Source organism: Choloepus didactylus, chromosome 7 (genome assembly GCF_015220235.1).
Source record: "Choloepus didactylus isolate mChoDid1 chromosome 7, mChoDid1.pri, whole genome shotgun sequence".
Taxonomy (NCBI): Eukaryota; Metazoa; Chordata; class Mammalia; order Pilosa; family Megalonychidae; genus Choloepus; species Choloepus didactylus.
The window spans coordinates 147,119,853-147,140,271 of record NC_051313.1 but is presented as its reverse complement, the minus strand read 5'-3'; the positions used below and the strand labels follow the sequence as shown (position 1 = coordinate 147,140,271).

At 41.2% G+C, this 20,419-nt stretch overlaps 1 protein-coding gene across 2 annotated transcripts in view; it reads left to right on the top strand.

Annotated features, from left to right (window-relative positions):
• Positions 1–20,419, top strand: part of LY86 (lymphocyte antigen 86) — an 80,522-nt gene that overhangs the window by 53,465 nt on the left and 6,638 nt on the right. The window contains exon 4 of one of the 2 annotated variants that reach the window (XR_005217973.1): positions 4,496–4,629. The exons of the other annotated variant lie outside the window; for it this stretch is intronic. The gene's annotated coding sequence lies outside the window, so the exon portion shown is untranslated. The remainder of the gene's footprint in view (positions 1–4,495; positions 4,630–20,419) is intronic. 2 annotated transcript variants of the gene reach the window in all.

Sequence of the window (20,419 nt, the reverse complement as noted above, 5' to 3'; positions counted from 1 at the left end):
TATCCAATCAGAGTCATCACCCACAGTTGGTGGGGTGCATCTCCATGGAAACACTCAGAGAATTACAATCTAATCAACACTGATACCTCTGCCCACACAAGATTACATCAAAGATAATGGAGTTTTGGGGGACATAATACATTCAAAACGGCACAACCCACCACCCCCTTTATCAGAACTCTGGGTTCACTGAGAAGGGGCTGAAATAGGGCACTGTTTCACTTTCTTTGTTGTTAATGCTACTCCAATCCCTTTCCCTCCTCTAGTAACAGATTGGTGGCGAGTACTTGGCGTGTTAGAAAGTCTGCCACAAGCAGTGGCAATGACAACTTCCTCCTGGTTCCTCCACTAAGGATGTTGCAGCAGGGGCTAGAGAAGCTAGACCAACCCTCGGGGCTGCTTTACAAACTCCAGGTAGGGCCTCCCATAGACAGCCTAAAGCCATCGAGGATTCCAACACCAGCTCACCCGGAAGCTGGGACCCTGCTCCCTCCCTCGTCAGCCTGTTCTGCACCCCAGGTTTTCCCATGAGCTCTGCTTGAGGAAGGTTTTCAGTGCTATTTTTTTCTGTTGTGTTCTGTTTTTCTTACGTTACTCTAAAGTCAGCCTCTAAAGTTCTCATTTTCTGCTCCTCCCCCCACCCCCGATGAACTTCTGCCCAGAACTGATGACAGTGGGAATGTCTACTCCCTGCAGGGACAGCCTGACTTCTGTGCACAGATGTGCAGTCTGTCCTCAGGGTCCCAACAAGAGTAGCCTACAATAATCTGACAAAGGGACTTTCCCCCAAGTCTGGGCTTTTCAGCTTTAGCAAACAAATAAGACACCCACACCCCATCTGGCTTGGAATTAAGTCAAGTTCAACCCAGTCCCTTTCAGTTCTTTCTGATTTATCAAGCTTTCAACACATCTTGCTGTCCATTCTCAGCAGGGTTCACTCTGTTCAGTGAGTTTCCAGAATATCCCATCTCAGCAAGAGGAGAGTGGAAAGATAAGTTAAATAGAGGTAAAAATTGGTGGTTGTGCTTACTGTTGAACATGAAGCTAAAGTGTCACTCTGGGATGAAAGAACAAGCCCCTCCATGATGCACTCCCCCAGATAAAAAATGAGTGAAATTTCTCAAAAGAATAGGGTGGTCCATGTATTCACTGTCTAGAATATTTGGGTAGGTCTATATGAAAATGAGACTCTCAACTGCAAATGTAATGGAGATGTGGGAAAACACTCAGATTAAGGTTGTAAAGTAAATAGAATGAACACATGATTTTCACTCTTGGTGACAAGACATGTCAACCATCGAACCTGGATCTGGTCAAACTTCTATTGGTTCCTCCCAGGGTGGGTCAACCCAGGCAAAGTGGCACTGGTGTCACAGCACTGGGGATGTAATTGACCTTTGTATTAATCTCTTGGGACCAATGTATCAAATTACCACCACTTGGTGGCTTAAACAAAGGAAATTTACTCTCTCCCAGTTTGGAAGTCCAAAGTGAAGGTGTCAGCATGGCCAGTCTCTCTCTGAAGGCTCTAGGGGAGGATCCATCCATGCCTTTTCCTAGATCCTGGTGGTTGCCGGGAATCCTTGGCATTTGCTTGGCTGCCAGATACATCACTCCAGTCTCTGCCTCATCAGCATGTGGCTTCTCCCCATGTGTCTCTGTGTCCAAATTCCCCTCTTCTATAAGGCCACCAGCCATTGGAGTAGGCCCTACCCTAATCCAGTATGCCCTCACCTTAACTTGTTTACATCTGTAAAGACCCTATTTCCAAATGAGGTCAGGATGTTAGGACTTAAAACATATCTTGGGGACATAATTCAACCCACAAAAGCATTAAAAAAAATGTTCTGGTTTGCTAATGCTGCAGGAATGCAAAACACCAGAGATGGACTGGCTTTTATAAAAGGGGGTTTATTTGGTTACACAGTTATAGTCTTACGGCCATAAAGTGTCCAAGGTAATGCATCAACAATCGGGTACCTTCCCTGGAGGATGGCCAATGGTGTCCGGAAAACCTCTCTTAGCTGGAAAGGCACATGACTGGTGTCTTGCTCCAGAGTTGTGGTTTCAAAATGGCTTTCTCCCAGGACATTCCTCTCTAGGCTGCAGCTTCTCTCCAAAATGTCACTCTCAGTTGCTCTGAGTCCCTCAGTCTGTGAATTCCTTCATAGGACTCCAGTGATCCAATTAACACCCACCCTGAATGGGCGGGGTAACACCTCCATGGAAATTATCCAATCAAATGTTTCACTCACAGTTGTTCGAGTCACATCTCCATAGAAACTCTCAATCAAAGAATTCCAATCTAATCAACACCAATAATATCTGCCCGCACAAGATTGCATCAAAGAACATGGCATTTTGGGGGACATAATGCATCCAAACTGGCACAAAAATAACTTATTGTTTGATGGATTGATTTATAGATATCAATTATACCCAACCTATTGCCAAATCCAACTAAAATTAAAATAAAGGCTTGGGGGAATTACAGAAATAAATATCTGTGTGTGATTGTGGCTGTGTACACTGGGAATATATGATCATAAATTAGGGCAGCTGTAGGCCAAGGGCTCTTCTTTGAGTTCTTGGCAGCTGTGACTGACATGATGCAACACAATGAAAAGCTGAGAGGACTTAATGACATACTCAAATCAGAATCCTGCAGAGGTGTAGAAGACAGTTCTCACACAACAGCGAATACTCGCAAAAACTGCAGGCTCACAGCACATCCATTCCCATATGTCGGAGCTAACCACTTTCTAGTCCAAGCAAAATCTATTGTGAAATACTTAGAGGAAATATAGATATACCTCACATCATGAAATAGGTAAGCTACAAAAAAAAAAAAAATGTAGGCATCCAGAGAATTTGCGATTAAAAGAAATATTACAGTGATATCTCTTGCAAACTGAAGAATTGCTCCCTGCTTTGTATGTTGAGTCAATCTGAACTTTCCGAATTTAAGTGTTTGTCTAAAGTACAGAATGCATCATTCCTAGATGAATTTCAAAATACAATAAAGGAGTTCCCCGGAGAACTGTATCTAAAGTCTGACATGACATTGCCACAAGGCAGATAGTAGCCCTATTTCCTGGCACTGGTTAACGGATTCTACTATAATCCTAACTGATTTTACATTTAAAGGTATAACCATCTTGGGCACTCATGTGCTCCTTTCCTTTTCCTTAGCTAAGGTGTTTCTCTTCCGGTCCCCAATCATGCTGAGCACGTGGACCTGGTTATCCTCAGCATCACCAATTGCAGAACCTTCTCAATCTCACTATCTGTGTCTGTCCAAAACGTAGTCATAACAGTTCTATCTAGATGGTAATACAGATTTCATCAGCTAGCTTCCTCTTGCCCTTGCTATTTCTGTTTCTATATTTGGGAAGAGCAATGGGAATGCAATCTGTTTATTGCCTAGGTTTGTAAAACTTCCCATAAAAACTTGCTGCCATATGCCTTATTTCCTACACTGCTGTAGGAGAAGATAGGGCAGGAGCCATCTTCTGGGCATGTGCATTTTGAAGAAGTGCCACCATTCACCGAGAATGACTACCTGACAGTCTCCAGAAGAGCCAGCTGAAATACAGCTAGCCTAGCCCCAAAAACAGGTAGGGCACCGCAGACATGGGATTTACTATCCAGTTATTTCGTGTTCACTGCACGAGCATTAACAGATGCAAGCCCCCAGCCTCTGGTCATTGACTTCTGTAACTGAAAAGTCCCAAGCATCTCCTATCTGGGGCCTCAGTTGTAAAATACTGTCTTCTCTGGGGCAGCACCTCTGCCCTACCTGTTTGCTCACCTTTGATTTCCAGGGCCATTTGAGACCCCTCGGTTTCAGGCCGTCTACTTGCTGGTCCCTGCACTTCATTCAGAACCGCTGCACTGCTTCCCCTAAAGCAGCTTCTAGTCCTGCAGTTCTCCAACCACTGCAAATAGCCCAGAGGACAAAGCAGCTTGTATGGATACACGCGTGTCGTGGTGCTTCTTCCCATATATGGATCAGCAGACCTGTGGGTGACGGTTCTCTGTCACCTGGAAAACAGCAGAAGGTCTCCTGCCGTCATCAACCCCACTGGCATTTTGTAGCTGCAGGCTACAAGCTACCAGAACCACTATTATTCTGGAAGAATTTTCTGTTACCTTACTCATTGCACTGCAGTGCTGCCTGGAGAACAAGTGCCTTAGCTCACCCCAGCCCAGTGGCTCTCAAACCTTGTCAGGCAGCAAAATCCCATGAGGGGCTTATTCACACACAAATTGCTGCCCTAACACCCCCCACCCCACCCCACCCCCGACACACACACAGTTCCATCCCCAGCGTTTCCAGTTGCATACATTGGAAGTGGATCATGAGAATTTGCATTTCTTACAAGTTCCAAGGTGAGTCTGGTAATGCTGGCACCACACTTTGAGAACTGCCAGCATAGTGGATAAGCCCAGGGTTAGAGCCAAACTTTGACACTTACCAATTATGTGATTTCAGGCAAGTTGCATGACCTCTCTGAGCTTCAGTGTCTTCTTCTGTACACTAAGGAAAACACGAGCGACCTCACAGGATTGTTACAAGGGGAAACAGAATAAAATATGGCAACACCTTAGAGCAGAGTTTGGCACACGGTAAGCACTCAATAAGAGATAAATGGAAGTTACTTCCTGCAGCTGATTAGGGATTTCCCAAGCAAGGGCTCTGAGCCCCTGTAGTCATCAATCTCAGAGCAGAAGCCTGCATTTTAACAAGGCACCTGGAAAGGCAGCCAAGCCTTTGAGGCTAAGAAGTTTAAGACCTTTTTCCTCAAGGGCAGAAGGACTTGGGTCCAAGCTGCTCATTCTCTGGTGGTTGACAGCATCCCAGCCCTCTGGCACCTCTCGGGAGAGAGCGCCATTAGCATTTCCCATGGAATTGGAAATTTGAAGCGTCCTCTCTTAGGCTTTCGGCCCTTTCTTCTCTTCATGTTTTATTCTTTGTCCGAATGCTTCAAGCAGTGATGGGTTTCCTGCTTGCGATTCCTGGGTAGCCACTGCTTCTGCAAATTCACTGCAAATCAGGAAAAAAATCAGTGGTTTAATTATTGCATTAACAGAAAACTCCCGCTCTTAAAGTGCAAAAAAAATATACACTAGATGCAACGGCCATCCTAAAGAGTTTACCAGCAAGAACCTAGCAAAAGAGAATTTCTTTTTCTTGATAAACAAAATGAAAGGAACATATTGGCTATTAAGGAATCCTATTCTTGAACAGCTTCCTCTCCATCCTCAAATTCAAATTCAGTCTCATTTGTACATGAACCAACAATGAAACTGTCCATAGATACTGGGCAGTCCTTTACTTTGGTTGAGCTCAGCACATTCAGACTAATGATGACCCAAAACCAGAAGCATTTGTTATGTTCTTAGCCATTACAAGCTCCTTTTATAAATTATTTGCCTGATATGGAATTTTATAAATCATACACTTTCATGTAATAATCACTTAGAAAGCTAGTTAAAAAGGCCAACTCCCAGCTCCCCCATAAGACCTCAAAATTCTGGTACAGCAGATCTCTGGTATTTGCACTAAAATAAACACATAGAGCTTGATGTGTGTGGGCCACCAAGATCCGCAATCTGGAAAACGCTGCCATTGGAAAAGTCTGCTTCTGCATTTCCAATCACGTGGCTCTTTCCTAGGGCTGCCCCAGATTTCTGGAGATCAAGTCAATTTCTTCTCTCTTCTTGCCTCACATCACCATCTTCTTTATTTCCATTTCTGGGAATGCATCAGCCCACCAATTCAAGTTGTATTTTGAGGGCTATATTTAAAGGGTTGTCCACAGAAATGGGTTGGGGAGGGAAAAGAACTTAAATCCTCTCTCCCTTTTTATTGCCAGAAGTTACATATCTCTCAGAAGGAACCCAGGCAGCAAAAATCAGCAGGTTTGTGGGGAGAATGAAGTCAAAAACAAGTGTTTTCATGTTCTGGGTCTCATTCCTCATCAGTAAACTTTGAGAGTTGTACTTAACAATTTGCACTGTTAATACATGGCCACCAGCCACATGTGGCTATTGAGCACTTGAAATGAGAAGTACTATACATGTAGAATACACAGTGGATTTTGAAGACTTGCTAGTATGAAAAAAAGAATATAAAATCTCATTAACAATTTTTTATGTTGGTCCCATGTTAAAATGGTCATCTTTTAAAAATATTGAGTTAAGTAAGATTTATTATTAAAATTAATTTCACCTGTTTCTTTTGCCTTTTCAATGTGGCTACTAGAAAATTTAAAATTATCTGTATGGTTCACATTAAATATGTATATTTTTATTGGACAGTGCTAACCTGGAGCTACATCATGCAACATGATGGCTATCTAAATACATTAAAATTAGAATGAAATTAAATTAAAATTTCAGTTCCTCACTCACGCTAGCCACATACGAAGTTTTTCATAGCCACGTGTAGCCACCATATTGGATGATGCAGATATAGAGTATCTTTGTCTTTGCAGAATATTCTATTGCATAGCGTTGACCTAGTAGGTTCTATAGTGCTCTAAAAGTTTTTAACAGTCTGTCCTGAACCCATTTGTTAGAAATGTCACTTGCTAGCATAGCACTAGGCCCAAGTACCTTCTCTTCCACTCAAATCCTAGATAAGTTTGTGTAATGGTTCTGAAGGGCCTTTGTGTGGAGCACAAATCCAAACAAGCTGCCACTCTTGACCCCTTCTCAGGTCAACCACCTTCGTTCAATTTTAAACCCAAGATCCCTGCTTTGTTTTGCTATCACTATCAAAATGTGATATACCAGAAATAGACTGGCTTTTAACAATAGCTTACAAGTTACAATTCTAAGGCCATGAAAATGTCCAAATTAAGGCATCAACAGGATGATACCTTCTCTGAAGAAAGTCTGCTGGTATCTGGGACATGTCTGTCACATGGGAAGACACATGGTGACATCTGCTGGTCCTTCTCTCTCAGGTTCCATTACTTTCAGCTTCTGGCTTCAGTGACTCTCTTAGCTTCTCTGGGTGTGTCTTTGCTTGCTTCTCTGGGGCTTTTCTCTTTCAGTTTCATCTCTCTTTTATCCTCTCATAAAGGGCTTCAATAAAAGGATCAAGACCCACCTTGAATGGGGTGGGTCACATCTCAACTGAAAACCTAATTAAAAAGTCCCACCCACGATGTGTTGGACATCCTCACCTGGACTGGTGTTGATGTTGTCACAAACATTGGGACTGGCGGTTTGATGTGCTGAGCCCTCGAGCATGGGACTTGCCCTTATGAAGCTCATTACCACAAAGGAGAGTCTAAACTTGCATGTAATGGTGCCTAAGAGTCTCCCCCTGAGTACCTCTTTGTTGCTCAGATGTGGTCCTCTCTCTCTCTAACTGAGCCATCTCGACAGGTGAACTCACTGCCCTCCCCGCTACGTGGGACCCGACTCCCAGGGGTGTAAATCTCCCTGGCAATGCAGAATATGACTCCCGGGGATGAATGTGGACCCGGCATCGTGGGACTGAGAGTATCGTCTTGACCAAAAGGGGGATGCAAAATGAGACAAAATAGTATCAGTGGCTGAGAGATTTCAAATGGAGTCCAGAGGTCACTCTGGTGGACATTCTTATGCACTATATAGATAACACCTCTTAGGCTTTAATGTATTGGAATAGCTAGAAGTAAATACCTGAAACTACCAAACTCCAACCCAGCAGTCTGGACTCCTGAAGACAATTATATAATAATGTAGATTACAAGGGGTGACAGTGTGATTGTGAAGACCTTGTGGATTACACCCCTTTATCTAGTGCATAGATGAGTAGAAAAATGGGGATAAAAACTAAAGGACAAATGGGGTGGGATGGGGGGATGATTTGGGTGTTCTTTTTTCACTTTTATTTTTTATTCTTGTTCTGGTTCTCTCTGATGTAAGGAAAATGTTCAGAGATAGATTGTGGTGATGAACGCATAACTATGTTATCATACTGTGGACAGTGGATTGTATACCATGGATGATTGTATGGTGTGTGAATGTATTTCAATAAAATTGAATTTAATAATAAAAAAAAAGTCCCACCCACAATAGGTCTGCCCCCACAGGAATGGATTAAAAGAACATGGCCTTTCCTGGGTACATAACAGCTCCAAACCACCAGAATCCCTGCATTAGCTTCCTACCACTGCTGTAACAAATTGTCACAAACTTATTGGCTTAAACTACACAAATATATTCTCTTACATTTTTGAAGCTCAGAAACCTAAAATTGAGGTGTCAGCATGAGGTGTCAGCAGGACTGCATTCCTTCAGAGGAGAACACATTTCCTTGCCTTTTTAAAATCTCCTTTGGGCTGCTAACGTTCCTTGGCTCATAGCTGCATCACTGCCATCTCTGCTTCCATCTACACATTGTCTTCTCCTCCTTTGGTCTCCTACCTCCCTCTGATAAGGACCCATGTGGTTACATTGGACCCACCAGATAATCCAAGATAATCTCCCCATCTAAAGGTCCTTAATTCAATCACATCTGCAAAGTCCCTTTTGCCACACAAAGTCATTTTCACAGATTCTGGGGATTATCCTTGGGGGGGCCTTTGTTCAGCCACCACCACCCCCAACTGGAAAAACAACACACCTTGTCTCACCTACACATCCCAGGTGACGAGGCCAAGTAGTTGTGCATAATCCAAGGAAAATTCAAACGATGTATATTTTCAACTAAAACTCCCTTGTAGAAGTGAACAAAATGCTGAGAACTTTATGGGTGGTACACTCACTCGTGTGGGATCCAAGCTTTTAGATTGAGAGGCCATATCATTGCTCAGATAAGGTTTTCCTGTTGGACCATGGTTGTCATCGTTTTCTAGAACCTCTAAAGCTACCACCTGCCATAGTCCCCTACCCAGAGGACAAACTAATAGGCTAGAAGTCAGTGACATGACCCATGTGTTAGAACCATTGCTGGTAGAGAAAGAGAGTAAAATGGCAATGGGTTACCGTCTGGGAGTTTCCTTGATGATTAGGAGCCTGTTTACTATTTGGGAAAAAAAAAGTACTAGGAATAAATGAACAAAATATCTCTGAATGCTGGAGGGGTATAAGTAGAAAGGTCACAGAAGAATAAACCCTGTAAGAATGCTTATTTAATAGTTTTGTAAATGACCCATTATAAGTACCCAGTGAACATGTCCAAGTTTTTAAATAATAAGTTTCTCTAGCTACTGAAAGACCATTAAGAATGTCTCTTAAGCCTATTTGAATGCACAGGGAAAACTCTAATCAAGTTAGAGTTGCTTAGGCAAAGCTAAGAAAATACACACAGAGAAAGAAGAATCCAAACCCTATGTTTAGAGTTGTGAGCTCTCCAGTGCAGTCGGGATTCAGAAAAGGATCACAGTAGCTATTCCCAGAATACACTGATCCTATGTATAGTCAAAGGGGACAAACAAAATGCTGGGTATCACCAAGAAATGTCTGAAAATAAAACAGATCAATTCTAATTACTAAGCTCCCAGGTGCAATGGAAATAATTCTCCCAATAAAGGGTCATCTGACTTGCCAGGAAATCCCAAAGTTTCAAATCCAGTTTATATGAGTTTGCTTTATTTATATTTTAGGTTATACCAAATTGGTCCATTTCAATGACAGTAAAACTCCATCTACCTGAATGAAGAAAACAGAAACAGAGAGGCTGTCTATAGACTGTCCCCTCCTTTCCGTAATCTGGCCTTTCTAAAGCTTGAAGGCTTCCTCACAGCCATCCCACCCAAATCTGTTCATCCCTTCTGTGCACAGCTGTGCTCTTCTCCTTCTCATCCTTTTCTCTCAGCCCCGATCTTCTCCCAAAATATAAAGTTCAGAAGCTTTCACAGACATATTCCGGGGAACGTATTCTCCTTCCTGGCCTTTGGCACAAATGTTATGGAACAGGTTCCAGAGGGTTCAAATTCAGTTTCCAGGCTGGTTGGCTCCAACATCAGAAATAGATCCAAATATATCAGCATCCAGAAAAAGAGAAGTTCTAGGTCTAGGCTCCAAGGACCACCACCAGCTCGTACAGGGCCTTTGTGCAAATTAGAAAAGGGTATACCTTCTGCCAGGGAAATGGCCATAGTTTGTCCCCCACCCCAAAGCAAAACCAGAAACAAGGACTTGCATGCCGTGGTTTATGTGGGATGTAATGCCGGGATGTGGGAGTGAGCTAGGAATGAGAATGACTCAGGGCAGCAGGAAATGCCAATAAATGGTAATATTAGAGGGCAGTTAAGACTGTGGGAAACTAGGGCTTGATCCAACTGAGACCTTTGGGGGACTGTGGCATGTGCCTCAGAACTGTCCTGCAGGTCAGAAGGCATTTACCCACTGTTTCCAGTTCTCCTTGTTTGAGGGCTCCCTCTAGGGGTTAACAACCCTGCACTTCCTGGATGTCCTGCAAGGAAGAGCTGAGCAAGCTCAGAAGCATGTAAAGAGGTGCAGGCACTTGCTATGGGACAGCATTAGATGGCCTGGATGACACTGTCCACAGCTGCCGTGATTCCACAGGGGGCTGAGGGGATGTGGCACAGGATAACAAGGGTATTGGCCCATTCCAGCCTGGTGCATACCTGTCCAGGTGAAAAGCAGGTTTGGTTTCAAGTCTATGCACCTGCAGATGGATTCACTGCCAAGTCCCTTCTGAGATGACAGCCACACCTGTAATACCGGAGTACTTCAGATGGCTTCAGGAAAGACATAAAGAACTGCAGAGTTTCTACAGAGTAACAGGAAACATGGATGGTTTGCCAGTTTGAATATATTGTGTCCCCCAAACGCCATTATCTTTGATGTAATCTTGTGTGGGCAGATGTTATCAGTGTTGATTAGATTGTAATTCATTGAGTGTTTCTTTGGAATACGCCCCAACCAGCTGTGGATGATGACTCTGATTGGATAATTTCCATGGAGGTGTTGTTCCGCCCATTTGGGGTGGGTCTAAGTTGATCAGTGGAGCCATATAAATGAGCTACCATGACAGAAGGAACTCAGTGCAGCTGTGAGTGATGTTTTGAAAAGGAGCTACAGCCAAGAGGGACACTTTGAAGAATGCACTGGAACTGAGAGAGGAGCTTACAGAGACATTTTGGAGATGGCCTTTGAAAGCAGACTTTTGCTCCTGAGAAGCTAAGAGAGGACAAATGCCCCAAGAGCAACTGAGAGTGACATTTTGGAGAGAAGCTGAAGCCTAGAGAGGAACATCCTGGGAGAAAGCCATTTTGAAACCAGAACTTTGGAGCAGATGCCAGCCACGTGCCTTCCCAGCTGACAGAGGTTTTCTGGACACCATTGGCCATCCTCCAGTGAAGGTACCCAATTGCTGATGTCTTACCTTGGACACTTCATGGCCTTAAGACTGTAACTGTGTAACCAAATAAACCCCCTTTTATAAAAGCTGATCCATCTCTGGTATTTTGCATTCTGGCAGCATTAGCAAACTAGAACAGATGGGGAGATGGAGAAACTGCCAAATTAGGATATACAAAAATTTAAAATAACAAATAAAATAGTGAAATATGAAATGAAATAAAATGAATGAAATAATAAAACGTTAGCCCTGGGCCTAGCCTGGGGCCACCTATTCACACTGCCCAGGATCCTTTGAAACCTTGATGCAACTTCAAGATTTGAGAGCTCCGCAGGGATTCCATCCACAGCCCCTTTCATCCCTGGTGCAGTGGACACTCTTCTAAGCCCCCACCCCTATGCAAGTTCACTATTTTAAAAATGATCTCTACTGGTAGCGGTGAGTCCCCTAACCAACAACTAGCTCAATGTCTTGTGGGAGCGGGAAACACCTATTGCACCCTCTAAGGTCAGAGACTAGGGAAAGCAGAACTCAGGTTAGAGAAGAGGGCATCGGGAGGGTGCCTGGGCCCCAGCTTTCTACCAGACGTGGAGGCCGCAAGAGAACAATGATTATATTTAGAACTCATGAAAATGAAGTCATGTGCTCACTCCCTCTCACCGCAGAGACTTGAAGCTCTGAACTGCCTGGAGCACTCTCCCTAGCCCCTCTCCCTCCGACTGTCTCCTGTTGGTCCCTCCAAACCCAGCGTGAAATGTGAACTTCGCTGTTGTAAGGAAGCCATGACCCATAAGTGAACACGTGCACTCCCCTCCACTCCGCACGTACTTGGCGTCTGCATCCTCACTACGGGGCAAGGAGTAAAGCTCCGTCCTCCTTGGTCAACACTGGCACCCCCAGGCCCACCATGACACCTGGCAAGTCGTACTAGGGCTTGGAAAATGCAGAGTTGATGAAAAAATTATACATATATTTTTTAAATCTTTGTCCTGAATATACTAATTACACCTGTTAATAATAAACAGTAACTCTAGTATTTTTACACTGTCAAGCATCCTAATAATGCTTACATACTGATGAGTTTTTTGCAATAAATGTGGAAGATTGGCGGGAATTCCAATAAGATACCGGCAAAGGCGAGGAAATGGCTCGAATGCCATCTACCAGAATTCATGCATCCAGCAAGTGCTTAGCATCTGTGCTGAAAACTGAGAACAAAACTATAGAGAGCAAGATACAGCCCTAGTCTCACATGCGTCCAATCAGAAACCCTTTGGGGCCTTTTATTTCAACAATTTAAAATCAATTTCCTCTCTGAAAAAGAAAAGAATATATGTGCCAACTGCACAAAGATCTGGGTCGAAAAAAAACAAAAAAAACTGATTTACCAGAAATGCGTGCATGTGTTCAGAGCCAGGAAGATGAGTTTCTTTAATCCATTGCACATTAAAAACTGATAGAGATTTCAAATGAAGGGAAGGAAGATGTGGGTGCAAATACACTGGGCCTCTTTTTATAGTACTGGAGTGTGAGAATGTTAATTAAAGGAATCTCAGAATTGGAGAGGATCTGAGAAAGGAAGGAGTGAGAATTTAATTTTAGGTGTTGTTTCATCAGGTTAAAAAAAAAAAAAAGGCAGTTTCATGAGTTACTTGAAGCAATTCTCAGCAACTTCATGGGCCCCAAAAAAGCCCCAGTGGAGACTGTAAAGTCTAAAAGACCTATTTAATGAAAATCTCTCACCCCAGTAAAAAACTTGTTAATAGTGGGCACAAATTAGAAAATCTTAGAGCATTAAATGAGCATGAGGAAATGTTAGATATCACCTGAATGATGTTCTTCAAAGTGCTGTATTCATCCAACTTTTTAAAAAATAAGTTTAAAAAATGCACTGAGAGAACTCAGTAGTTTTGCACATTGGCTTGGCAAAAACTTGGCTCTGTACCTCAGCATCCACCAAAGAAGTGTTCAGAGCATCCCAATGAATAATAATAAAACTAATAACAAGGGATTGTGGGAAGGAGGCAGAGTCGAAAGCGCTCTAGGAATCAGCTTCTCAACCAAAACCACTACTGAACTGGCAGGAAGTGTCTGACTCAACCACTTTGAAACTCCAGAGTCTAGTCTAACCCTGTGCAGCTTCCAGCAGCAGTGAGGACTGGAGCTCAGGCCTCTGGTCCACCTTGCTGGTACTTGGGTGGGACATAAAGACCTACTCCTCAAAACCCCAGGGATGTGTGGTCTGATCGCAGATTTCTACCACTGATCAGCTGCTTCAGATCCCTGGGGGGCCACACTGAAGGGGGCCATTGCTCCATACCCCTCTGGCAAAGGCAGCAGAGGAATCTTAAAGACTACAGAAAATAGTTAAAAGGCTGCATTAACCAGGCAAGTGCTGACTCAAGAAAGCACAGCTTCAAAAGCCATAGAACCCAGTGTTCTTTTGTACTTCAATTGCTCTTTTTCACTGTAATTATTATTCTTGTTATTTTTGTGTGTGTGCTAATGAAGGTGCCAGGGATTGATTTGGGTGATGAATGTACCACTATGTAATGGTACTGAAAACAATCGAAAGTACGATTTGTTTTGTATGACTGCGTGGTATGTGAATATATCTCAATAAAATGAAGATTAAAAAAAAAAAAAAAAAGTTAAAGACAAAAAAAAAAAAAAAAAAAGCCATAGAAGCTCCTGTACCGTTGCTGGTGCCCCCGTCCCCCCACTTCTCCTCATTGCGAGGTGAAGCCAACTTGCACACCCAGTGTGGGTTCCTGGCCCTGTTCCAGAGGGAGCAGAATGAGCCTTATGTGCATACTGGGGTGCATGTATGTCAGCGCCAATCTATTGAGTGGAAGTCTGAGAGACCCCACTCCACCCCCAGAATTGTCCTCTGGGCTGTAAAGCCACTTGCAGACAGGTGGGACAGTGTGAGAAACAACTAATTTAAAGTGGCCTGAGGCTAAGGACTACCTGCATTAAATCATTCAAGAAAGTACCCAGGATGGAGGAGGAGTTATATTTCAAAGAGAGTATTGGGAGCATTTACTACAATTCCTGTTAACTGTAAACAGGCAAAGAAGCAGGCTCTGCAACTCTTGACTCCTTGCAGTCCCAGGTAAGACAGAGAGGATCCTGCCCTTGCCATTCACCTCAGGCTGATCTTGATAGGAAGATCACCAGCTAAAGAAGAAGCAATTTGCAAAGATAGTGAAAGGTGCCTCTTGCCTTGGTTTGTTTACTTTGATTAGCTCCTGAAATTCAAGAAAATGTGTCATATCACTAGCCGGGTAAAAACATAAGGAACAGACAGCTCAGGGACTAAATCCCAGAGTTAACACTTTAAATATTAAAATGTACAGTGTGCAACAGAAGATTACAAGACAAGCAATGAAACAGAAAATGATGGCCCATCCAAAGGAACAACATGAAAATCCAGAAACCAACAATGAAGAGGCCCAGACTTTGGACTTACTGGACACAGACGTTAAAAAAATAATCCTCAATATGGGTAAGATGATAAAAGAAAACAAAGAGGGAAAAAAAAATCTAACGGACAAGGAGAACAATGAATGAGCAATATGGGAATCTCCTCAGAGAAATACTTGAGTTGAAGAACATATTAACTGAAATGAAAAATTCCCTGGAAAGTTTCAACAGCAGATTGGAAACGGCAGAAGAAAGAAATCAACTCAAAGACAAGGTAACTGAAATGATCCAGGATGAGGAGCAGAAAGAAAAAAGAATAAAAGAGAATGAACAGATCATCAGAGAACTGTGGGATGCTATCCATCATACCAAATTTACACATTATTTTAGTCCAGATGGAGAAGAGATAAAGGGGAAGAAGGAATATTCAAAGAAATTATGGCAGAAAATGTTCCAAATTTAATGAAAGATATGAATACACACATTCAAGGATCTCAACAAACCCCAAACAGAATAAACTCAAAGAGAACCATGCTCAGACACATAGTAAACAAATATCCAGTGCCAAGGATAAGGAAAGAGCTCTGAAAACTAAAAGAGAAAAACAGAGTTATGTACAAGGGAATACCAATAAGATTAGGTGCCAATTTCTCATTGGAAACAATGAAGGCAAGAAGACAGTGGTAAGAAATATTTAAAGTGCTGAAAGAAAGCAATTCTCAGCCAAGAATTTTGTATCCTGCAAGACTTTCTTTCAAAAATAAGGAAGAGATTAACACATTCCCAGATTTAAAAAATAAATGCTGAGGGAGTTTGTCACCACTGGATTTATCCTACAAGCAGTGCTAAAGGGATTTCTTCAGATAAAAAGAAAGAACACCAGACAGTGGGTCAAAGCAGTATAAAGAAATAAAGACCTCCAGTAAAGGTAGCCATAGGGATAATTATAAATGCCAGTGATGTTGTATTGTATTTTTTTTGTTATGTAACCCCACTTCTTACATCTTACAGGTGCTAAAATGCAAATGTACAATTTGAAAGTATTACCTTTTTGTAACTGTGGAACTGTGAACCAGAATATTCTTTGAAATTTGCTCTCTAACTACTTGTTAAATTGCACTTAGAAAGTTATCACTTCTATGTATATATGTTATATTCCACAATTTTAAAAATGACAAAAACAAAAAAGGTAATGATAAATCAATGGTTTGGGGCCTACAACATACAAAGATGTAATTTGTAACAAGTACAAAAAAGGAAGGTGGGGGTGGAGCAGTAGAGGACTGAGTATGAGTACGCCGTTGAAGAAAAGTTGGTATCAAGGCAAATATGATTGTTACCGATTTAAGATATTCCCATGGTAACCACAAGGAAAATACATGAAAAGTATATTCACAAAGAAATGAGAAGAATTGAGGGTCATAAAAACTATAAGACTTACAAAGACAAAATAATAAAATGGCAAAAGAATGTACTGCCTTACCAGTAGTTGCTTTAAATGTAAGTGGAGTAAAAGTCAAAAGGCAGAGATTGGCAGAATGGATTTAAAAAAAAAAAGCATGACCCTATATGCTGTTTATAAGAGACTCATCTTAAATTCAGAGACATAAGTAGATTGAAAGTGAAAGGATGGAAAAAATATACCATGCAAGTTATATTACTTATTACTACTTGTTACTTGTTATAGCTGGGATAGCTATCCTAATATCTGATAAAATAGACTTTAAGTCAAAAACTGTTATGAGGGAAAAGATGGTCATTATATACTGACAAAGGGGCCAACACAACAAGAAGACAACAATTATAAATATGTATGCCAATATATTGCAATTGTGTATATATATATATATATATATATATATATATATATATATGCAATTATATATACCTATTATAAATATATGCATACCTATATATTATAATTGTATAATTGTATATTTTGTGTATAGATATATACAATTATAAATATGTATACCTCACAGCAGAGCCCCACAATATTTGAAGCAAATATTGACAGACTTGGAAGGAGAAATAGTTCTAAAGTAATAGTAGGATATGTCAACACAGCAATTTCAATAATGAATAGAGCATCTATACAGAATATCAATAATGAAATAGATGGCTTCAATGATACTCAAAACCAGCTAGGCCTAACAGACCCATCTAGAACACCACCCAATAAAGCACAATACGCATTCTTCTGTTGTGCACATGGTTCCTTCTCCGGAATATATTATGTGTTAGGTCACATAATGAGTCTCAGTAAATTTTAAAATGTTGAATCATACAATGTATTTTCATTGACTACAGTGGAATTAAGCTAGAAATCAGCAACAGAGGAAGAAATGGAAAATTCACAAATGTGTGGAAATTAAACAATGTACTCTTAAACAACCAAAGAGTCAAAGAAGAAATATCTTGATGTGAATGAAAATGAAAATACAGCATACCAAAATTTAGGAGATGCAGCAAAGACAGTGCTGAAATGGACTTCTGTAGCTCTAAATGCTTACATTAAAAAAGGAGAATGATCCCAAGTTAGATACTTAACCTTAAAAATGGAGGATCTAGAAAAGGGAGAACAAACTAAGCCCAAAGCAAGCAGAGTGAGAGAAATAACAAAGATTAGAGGAGCAATAAATAAAACTGAGAATAAAAAACAAAAGAGAATATCAAAAATAAAAGTTAGCTCTTTTAAAAGAACAATAAAATCAACGAACATTTAGCAGGACTGACAAAGGAAATAAGAAAGAGGACACAAATAACTAAACTCAGAAATGAAAAGAGGGACATTACTACTGACCCCACAGAAATAAAAAGGACTATAAGGGGATACTATGAACAACTGTACACTAACAAATTAGATTACCCACGTGAAATGGACAAAATCCTAGAAACACACAAACAACCTACATTAACTCAAGAAGAAGTAGAAGATCTCAACAGACCAAGAACTAATAAAGAGATTGAATCAGTAATCAAAGGCAGCCAAACAAAGAAAAGCCCAAGACCAGATGGCTTTACAGGGGAATTTTACCACACATTCCAAGAAGACTTAACTCCAATCCTGCTCAAATGCTCCCAAAAAAATTGAAGAGGAGGGAACACTCCCTAACTCATTCTGTGAGGCAAGCATCATCCTCATACCAAAGCCAGATAAAGAAAACACAAGAAAAGAAAACTACAGACCAATATCTCTTATGAATATAGTTGCAAAAATCCTCAACAAAATACTAGCGAACTAAATCCAACATCACATCAAAATAATTATACACCAGTCAAGGGAGATTTATCCCAGGTATGCAAGGGTGGTTCAATGCAAGAAAATCAATAAATGTAATGTACCACATTAACAGAAAAAAGACAAAAAAAACCACATGATCTTGTCAATTGATGCAGAAAAGGCATTTGACAAAATGCCGCAACACTTCTTGATAAAAGCACTTAGAAAACTCTGAATAAAAGGAAACTTCCTCAACAGGAAAAAAGATATATGAAAAACCCACTGCTAACAGCATACTCAAAGGTGAAAAAACTGAAAGCATTCCCTCTAAGATCTGGAACAACACAAGAATGCCCACAGTCATTACTGTTATTCAACATCATTCTGGAAGTTATCGCCAGAGCAATTAAGCAAGAGAAAGAAAAAAGAAGCATCTGAATTAGAAAGGAAGAACTGAAACCTTTCCTATATTCAGATAGCATGATGGTATATACAGAAAATCCTGAAAAATCCACAACCATGTAAGTACAGTTATCAAGTTCAAGAACTTTAACCTTCATATAGCACTCACAGTCTGTACTGCAATTTTTTTGTATCTCACAATAGTGTCCTTTTGAGCCATTTCCCCTCCATTATTAGATCCAGTCCAGGATAGTGCATTGCATTTGTCATCGTTCCTGTAGATATTCATACAATTAACTTTTTGCATAGTTCATTGTAGCTTCCTCAATTGCCTTGGAAGATTCTTAAGGACAAGATCCAGGGATTCAATACTTTTTTCCACGACCACATCATACAAAGCAGTAGCTTCCAATAAAACTCTTGCCTATATCTAGAACCAAATAGGTACTTCTTTTTACAAATTAATGAATCAGTAAATTCAGTGCAATGAAGTAGGAATGGTGTCCATCTGGCATCCACTATAGTCTAAGGTTATCCTTGCAAGGCAAGATGCCAGGAGGTGACCATGGGAAGGAAGGATGGGTATGTTGAAGACAGGCATTTAACAGAAGCCAAATCCATGGTAAAGAATGGGTCTCCTGGTGGAATTTCATGTCTCAGGTTGCTCAGTGGAGGTATTTTTAAAAGGGATAATTATCCTCATCCCCCTGATGTCATTCCACATGGGCAGCTGTTTATGCACCAGCTCTGCTGCCCCTATCCCGAAGTCCTTTTATTGGGGTGAGTTTGGTCTACCTATAAATATTTATAAAGCATTGCTTCAGTGCCAGGTTTTGCGCAAGGCAGGAAGTCACTGAGCCTTTAAATGAGCTTGGTGCCTCTCTTAGTTTGCTAGAGCTGCTATGACAAATACCACACAGTGAGTTGGCTTAAACAACAAGAATTTATTGGCTCATGGTTTTGGAAGCTACAAGTCCAAAATCAAGGTCTCAACTGGCCATATTTTCTTCCAGAATCTGTAATGTTCTTGGAGTTGCTGCAATCCTTGGGGTTCCTTGGCTTGCATCTCTGCCTCCAACACATGGGAATCTGCTTCATTCTCATGGCTTCCTCCATTTTCTGGGTTCTACTGACTGTATCTGAATTTCCTCTTTTTATAAGGCCTCCAGTCATAAGGATTAAGGCGCACCCTCATTCGATTAGGCCTTATCTAAATAGGATCTTCCAAGATCCTATTCACAAATGAGTCCACACTTTAACCAATAATAACATCTTCAAAGGTCCTAATTACAAATGGGTTCATACCCACAAGAATGCAGATTATTATTTAAACATGCCCTATGTGGGATATATGATTCAATCTCCAGCAATATCTAATACCATCAATAAACCATTAAGAATTAAATTACCTTCATGCTCCTCCACCATCCCTCTACCCTCACCACTAGACTTAGCTGTTCCAAATGTTCATTCCGTAACCCAGCCTCTCATTTTAGCATGTCCCAGGCCCTGACTCTTTCAGCAGGTAGAGGATTAAAAGACAGGAGGAAGAATGGAGTTGGTTGGCAAACTCATATCCTAGCCCTGCTCATTCAGTAACCATATATTTCACCCAGACTCTGGGCACTGTGCTGGGAGATATGCAAACAAGAAGACACAGAAGCTCAGGCTATTGAAGGAAATATCCCTATAAACAAGTGATTACAATTCTGGGCAGCCAGGGATACAAATGGTTCACATGATATTCTTGTCTATACTACTGCATCCTCAACACCTTGCGTGGTGCATGACCTACGCTAGATGGTCAGTGGTGTTGACTGGTTGAATGAAAATATTAATAGGAAACATTTATTGAGTGCTTGCCATATACCAGGTTTTATTATAAAACCTTCATGTACTAGCACATTAGATGCTTACAACAATCCTGTAAGGTAGATGTTATCATCTCCATTTACTAATGAGTAAACCAAGGCATAGAAAGATAAAGTAACTCACCCTATTAGTAGACAGCAGAGCCAAGATTCAAACTCAGTGAG